The sequence below is a fragment of the Moschus berezovskii genome, chromosome 6, assembly GCF_049115385.1.
Source record: "Moschus berezovskii isolate FMDL1 chromosome 6, NW_MosBer_1.0, whole genome shotgun sequence".
NCBI lineage: Eukaryota > Metazoa > Chordata > Mammalia > Artiodactyla > Moschidae > Moschus > Moschus berezovskii.
Genome location: NC_142465.1, coordinates 49,438,693 through 49,446,356, shown reverse-complemented (window position 1 = coordinate 49,446,356; position 7,664 = coordinate 49,438,693). Strand labels below are relative to the sequence as shown.

The following is a 7,664-nucleotide window of genomic DNA, read 5'->3' as shown; positions in this document are numbered from 1 at the left end:
GACAGGTTTCTCCAAAGTACCACCATGGGGATGTCCTCAGGGCCAGCGCATAAACTGAATCCCCACAGTATCAACCTTGGCCGGGCCAAAGGGGACACAGTGATGCAGCAACAGGGTTTTCATTAGGTTGAACAGCCCCGAGTCTTGGGCCCTTCCCTCCCCCTACCCCTATTTCCCCCACGTTTATTTAGTGCTATATTAAAAGTCTGGAGCCACGATGCAGTCTTTTCCTCCCACAACAGGGTAAAAGCTCCACAGATTGTGCTGTCTACCTGGTGGTCAGTGGCAGCCATGATGGTTGCTGCTTCTGGAAAATGAATGGAGTCTTATAACAGGCAGGATCTTAGGACTGCTACAGGCGCTTGCGTGGGGGCCCCAGAAACGGGCACTGTGCTGAAACCAGAGAGCGGTAGGCCTCAGCCACCAAATGGGGATGTGACAGCACCATTGACTTCCACCTGGAGGTCTCCAAGACATCTGAAGCATGGTAGTGGATGAAATCCACTGCCTGAGTTTTCAACTGATCTGCACTGTGGAGGCCAGCCAGGATGAAAATTTCTCTGGCGTTCTCCACAGAGAGATTACTGCAGAGGGCATCCCCACACATGACCTTTAAACGCTCCAAGGCATACTTGTCAGCAGCTGCCAGCAAATCATCAGCCATTTTGTCGAGGTTTGGAGCCTTCCCCATGTAAATGAAGCACATCATTTCCTTAAAAACTTCAGGCTCCACATCATTGATTTCAACCCGATTCTTTTTACTTTCCTCCATTTCATGTTCAAACATGGCACTAAAACCTGGAGAACGAGCTGCTAAAATAGCTTTGTGAGCCTGGAATTCCTGGCCAGTAACACACAACCAACAGTCTGTGAACCGGGAGTTTTCCCATAGTCCTCTTAATCATCTGCCAACCGGCACTCAGGACCCTTCACCATGTTCATGGTATTCTGGCCAGAAATGTTGACGGAATCTTGCACCACACTCACCTCACAGAAGAGGGTAAGCTTGTCATCAGGAAGAAGCCCATTGGCCTCATCCAAGAGAAAATCTCTACGGATGAATTTTTTGAAGCCCCAGTCTTTTCCCTGCGCAAACCTATATGCCCGTTGACTCTCCATAGCTTTGGTTTCTCCTCCCTTAGCATTCAGGATGGAGAATTTGAATTTTGCTTGAACTTCACTCTTTGGACAGCTGACAAGTAACAGGTAAGGTGACAGGCAATCTTTTCTTTCTTCGTCTAGTCCTTTTGGGTTTACCCGCAAACACCATTTCAGTTTTTCATTGGCTCCTGATGAAAAGGTTGAACTTTTAATGACTTCACCCATTTCCTCCCGGCAAAAGCTAAAGTTATTGATGGTCCACATGTAGGAGAATTTCACTACCTTGATCTGTGTGTAGCACCAGCTCTCAGCTACAGGGCCGCTTGACATTTCTGCCTGAGATGGAGGACTTGGAACCCTTGACATCGCCAGTTTGAAGGTTAAACAAGATTTCTGAAGTCAGGGGACAAAAACTTCTATTGTTTCTTCACCCAAGTCAGTAGGAAGACTCTAATTTGTCTTGTCTAACCGGAAATCTCTGACAGTGGCGGCCACAACTGCTGGTCCCCATCCCACTGTGCCCGCTTCATACTGTCCGCAACATCCAGGACCTGTGGGACCGCCAATACACAAATACACACATACACCGAAACACCGATGTCTCTGCTTTTTAATAGGCTATCTAGGTTTGTCGTAGCTTTCCTTCCAAGGAGCATCTATAGTAATATGCACTGATTTTAAATCTTTACTGATTGCAACCAACAGTAAACAGATACCTAGACAGCTACCATTCATTGCCTGTAGGCTGGGTGGCTGAAAACCATGAATGGGGTACTTTAGGGAGGATCCCTGATGTGGGCCACTTCTATTTTAAAAGAGGCCTTCCAGGGGAGGTGTTAGGTTCCTGTCCTTTTGTCATTTGATCTGAGTCTCAGGATAGCACCAAAGGTCCTTGCAATATCACAGTAGATTCACCCCAAGTCTCCAGTTAATAATAACTTTTTGGGTGTCAACTAAGTGTTTTCATCTTCTATGGCACCTCTTCCCAGAGGCCCTCACTGACTGGCAGATTTAAGGTGATGTGCATGAAGCTTACATTTCAGAGCCCCTCATTTCCATGCGTGCGTGCATACTTGGTCGTGTCTGACTCTGCATCTCCATGGACTGTAGCCTGCCAGGCTCCTCTTTCTGTGGGATTCTCCAGGCAAGAATACTAGAGTAGGTTGCCATTTCCTACTCTAAGCTCATTTCCATGGGCCCTTTCTGAGTCTTGGGAAGGACTCTGGTAATCTATTCGCTTGCTTATGTGTTTTTATAAATGCTGTAAAATATTTTAAGCACAATCAGTAAAAATGAAAAGTTACTCTCTTTTTACTCCAATTATCCCACTTTTTTGCTTCCTCTGGTCAGGTGGCATCAGAGTGGCTATGGGCATTTTCAGGACCTGGCTAAAAGGAAGTTGATTTAGGGACTCATTTCATTTGAGTTTAGGGGAGATATTTAAGTAATTTGCAGTCATTTCCTTGTGGAAGTACGTTATTGCTAGATGTACTCTGCATAATAAGGATTTCCTGAATTCACTTCTGACTGCTTATCCTCATCATATACAGGCATCTCACTATGAATGTGCTCCATGATGCCCAGCCACCAAAGAACGAGGAGCATGGGAGGAGAGTGAGTTTGAAATGTGTGGAGTCAGAAGCCAGTCTGCAGTACGTCTTCCCAAAGTTCATAGCTCATTTATGAAAGAAACTTAACAGAGGCTTTCTCAAACTTGATGATAATCCTTGAAAGTCACATGATTTTACCAAATAACAAGTTCTGAAACTGAATATCACTAATTTAAAAAAATAACGTTTTTTCATCTACCATGTTAAGCATGAAAGGTCAAAATGTCTTTAATTCTCTTAATAGATAATTTATTTTCAAATATCTAATGGAGAGGTAGTTAAAAAATGTACCATCAAAACATGGAGGAAAGGGTATTACAGAAATATGTCAGGGAGTTAATTAATATAAACATCTGGGTTTTTTTCTGGATTCTGTGATGTTTGAGGTATTTATTAGCTTTTAGTATTTGTAATTTGTTATGACATCTCATTTTGAATAAATCTTCACATTTATGCTAATTTTGTATTTATGATTTTATATTCTTTTACTTTAGAAGACCCCCCCACCTCCCCAACAGTAAGCCTCAGGTTCTACCAAATCTGAGACTACCCCTTGCCTCCTGGCCAGCCAAGCTAAAGTCACTGCGTGGCCTCTTTCATGTTACTGTGCTCATTCTCTACTGGCACTTATCACTCTCTGACGTTTTCCCTTGTGAGTATTCATAGAGGGCATGGATGCCTTGCCTAGAGCCCCTTCACCAGGGGTGAGCCCACAGACTCCCTCCTGTGAATGGCACAGCTGCAGCCTATACCTGTGACCTTCTCTGAAGACTCGTCCTTGACTAAGGAACCTCTTCAGTTGGGGCGGCCAAGGACTGATAGAGACAGGGCTACAAAAGCCTCATCCCCTTCCTTCAAAGTACAAGTGGAAGATGGAGTTTGCATGCCAGAGTCCCCAGTGATCAGGCCGAGGTGAGCTTTGATCTGAGCTTGCTCTTACTTAGCTTCTTCTCATCTTCATACAGGTTCCCTCATCCTTGACAGGTTTCTCCTGAATAAATCACATGCACCCAAATGGCAGTACTTCTGAATTCATCAGGCTCAATTCTGTGTTATAGAAGTAGGGCTAGTTACAGAACTGGGGCTTCAGAGAATCAAGCATAATGATGAATGGCTATATCTGTTAGGAATATAGGTGACCAGGGTGGACAGCAAGGGAAGCAACTAAAAGTTGCCTTGGGAAGTTCTTATCAGCTAAATCTGGGTGCTGGAAGTGCTGGCTGTACATGACGGGTACAAATACAACGTCTGACAGTCTCTGGCTGACAGTGTTTTATCTGCTGATGGTCTATCTCTTCTCTCTAGAATGTAAAGTCAAGAGAGTGGGAACTTGATCCGTCTTGCCTACTGCATACTCCTATTACCTGAGATGAGTGAACGCTGAATGAATGTATAAATTCCAGTCACTCTGCACATATTTTTTTCTAATCCGCATGACAACCCCAAGAGGAAGATATTGTTTCTTTTCCTATTACAAATGGGGAACTGAAACAGCACTTTGGTTAAGTGCCTTCTTCCAAGGAACACCCCTAGGGAGTGCCCAGCTGAGCCCATTTGTTCCTTGCTGGCACCATTCTCTGACCTCAGGGAAGGAACCCAGCATTTCCCTGAATCACTCTGACCCAACTGTGGGTGTGGACCCTCTCTGATCCAGTGCAGAACAGGCTGTGTGGATGTCGAAAGGACATGTGGCCCAGAGAATGATTCAGAGATACTGCAGAGTCAAGATCTAACCTGAGACCTTTTTCTCTGCTCACTTCTGCCTCCCTCCCAGGTTACCAACTAGTGAACAGTCACCCGGTATCAGTCACTCCCTAATAGGAGCGCTCCAGGTAGTTCCACAGCCTGAGAGGGAGGCCACGTGTTGCTCTCCTACCCCTACCATGTATGCACCTCCTCCAAAGTCTGGTCCCCACTCTCAAACCGACCTCTTCCCAAGGTAGCTGAGGACTGGTCATTCCCTTTAGGACACTCTCACCTTTCTGGGAGCAATAAGATAAGTTTATAATATCTGGCAGTATATTTCAAAAATCTATTTTACTTACTCTTCATTATTCTTGAATTTTTAAGTTGAGATATAATTGACTTGTAACAGTGTAAGTTTAAGGAATACAACACCTTGGTTTGATACACATATATATTGCAATATGATGACTGTGGTAGCCTTAGCTCACACTTCAGTCATATCACATAATTACCATCCTTTTTTTGTGGTGAGAGCAATTAGGATCTAGTCTCTTGGCAACTTTGAACTTTATAAGACAGTATTATTGACTAAGATCACTTTGCATTAGATCTCCAGAACCTGATCTAGTTGCAAATTTGTACCCTTAAATAACATCTGCTCAATTCGCAACCCCCAACCCCTGCTAACCCCACTGTACTCTCTGTTTTTGTGAGTTTGGCTTTCTTAGGCTCCTCATATGAAATCATACTGTATTTGTCTTTCTGTGTCTAACTTATTTCACTTGCCATAATGCCTTCCATGTCCATCCATGTTTTAACAAATGGCAGGAATTCCTTCTTTCTCATGGATGAATACTATTGCATTGTGTATGTAACACTACATCTTCTTTATCCATTCGTCCATTGACTGACACTTAGGTTTTTTCCATATCTTGACTATTGTGAATAAAAACTACAATGAATATGGGTATGCAAATACCTGTTTAACATACTAATTTCAATTCCTTTGTATCTCATTTCAGTTTGAGATACTGATTTCAGTTCAATTGCTGGATATCCAGCAATACCTAGGAAAGAGATTGCTGAATCATATGGTAGTTCAGCTTTTAATATTTTGAGGAGTTGCCATACTACTTTCCATAATGGCTTGTACCATTTTACATTCCTATCAACACTGTATACATATTCTCTTTCCTCCACATCTTTGCCAACATTTGTTATTTCTTGTCTTTTCTTGATAATAGCCATCTTAACAGGCATGAAGAAATATCTCACTACGATTTTGATATGCATTTTCCTGATGGTTAGTGATGTTGAGCATCTTTTCATATACCTAGTGGCCATTTGTATGCCTTCTTTGAAAAAATATCTATTTGAATCCTTTCCTATTTTTAATTTGATTATTTGCTTTTTGCTACTGAGTTGTATGAGTTCTTCATATATTTTTATATTAACCCTGATCAGATACATGATTAGTGAATATTTTCTCCCATTCTGTAGGCTGCCTTTTCCCTTTATTGATTGCTTCCTTAGCTGTGCAGAAGTTCTTTAGTTTAATGTAGTCCCACTAGTTTATTTTTTGTTGCCTATGCTCTTGTTGTCTTATCCAATAAATCATTGACCAATCATTGATCCAAGACCAATGTCAAGGATCTTTCCCCCTATATTTTCTTCTAAGAATTTAATGGTTTCAGGTCATAAATTGAAGTCTTTGATCCATTTTTAGTTAATTTTTGTTAGTGGTATAAGACAGGCATCCAGGTTTTATTCTTTTGCATGAGGATATCCAGTTTTCCAAGCACCATTTATTAAAGAAACTATGTTTTTCCCTGTGCATCCTTAACACCACTGTCAAAAATTAGTGTAGCATATATGTGTGGGTTTATGTCTGGACTCTCTGCTCTATGAATTTACTCTTAAACTAACTCTGTCGATCCAACCCTAATGTTTTTAAGTTTGTTCTTAGAAAACTTTCATGAAATTTAATGTGTTCTCATCAGTGACTACCTTCTTACAGAAGAGTAAGCCAAAATACATGCACTGTTTTATCGTCTGCTATTGGGGATGAGATGAACCCACATGAGCCAATTATTGGATAGAACAAATTTAAAAGAAACACCAAGAAATAAATTGTACACAAAAAGCAAAAATACTTCTATCTGAGCTTCTCAAAGGAGAGGGCAAGATCATTTGTTGTGGTCAGCCACTAAAGTGATGCTAATTTGCATATCACAAAGGTGATAAGGGTGAGCTTAGGGTGCTTAGTAGGGCTTCCCAGGAGACACTAGTGGTAAAGAACCTACCTTCCAATGCAGGAGATGTAAGAGATGTGGGTTGGATCTCTGGGTCTGGGAAGATTCCCTGGAGGAGGGAATGGCAACCCACTCTAGTATTCTTGCCCAAAGAATCCCATGGACAGAAGAGTCTGGCAGGCTACAGTCCTCAGGGTCGCAGATTTGGACATGACTGAAGTGACTTAGCACACATGTGCAGAAAGCTTTAACTAGAACAAAGGCTTCCCTGGTGGCTCAGACAGTAAAGAATCTGCAATGCGGGAGACCTGGGTTCGAGCCCTGGGTTGGAACGATCCCCTAGAGGAGGGAATTGCAATCCACTCCAGTATTCTTGCCTGGAGAGTCCCCATGGATAGAGGAGCCTGGCAGGGTACAATCCATGGGGCTGCAAAGAGTTGGACACTACTGAGCGACCAAGGGCAGCACACAGCAGAGGGTGCTCAGTCTCCGCTAGCCACTGTTGTAGATGGGACCAGAGGAGTCACCTTCCCAGCTTCCTGCTGCTTTCACATACCTCCTTCAGTGTTGAATTCTCTTTCCTGTCTTTCCCTCTCCTTTCTTCGCTCCTATTATCTTGTGCTGTATTCTCCCCTTTTCCTTTAGGATGCAGTTTATAGAAGAGAAAGTGCGCCTGAGCCTCGCAGCTCTGGCACAAGTCTGTGCCTTCTGGGCAAGTCATAACCTTTTGCATGGCTGTGAGCATAACTGCGGAGAAGGCACTGGCAAGCCACTCCAGTACTCTTGCCTAGAAAATCCCATGGATGGAGGAGCCTGGTAGGCCGCAGTCCGTGGGGTCGCTAAGTGTTGGACACGACTGAGTGACTTCACTTTCACTTTTCACTTTCACACATTGGAGAAGGAAATGGCAACCCACTCCAGTGTTCTTGCCTGGAGAATCCCAGGGAAGGGGGAGCCTGGTGGGCTTCCATCTATGGGGTCGCACAGAGTCGGACATGACTGAAGTGACTTAGCA

The 7,664-nt window shown here is 43.3% G+C and overlaps 1 pseudogene; it reads right to left on the bottom strand.

Moving 5' to 3' along the window:
* Positions 1-343: 343 nt before the first annotated feature.
* Positions 344-1,609, bottom strand: LOC129536494 (speckle-type POZ protein pseudogene; annotated as a pseudogene).
* Positions 1,610-7,664: the final 6,055 nt, after the last annotated feature.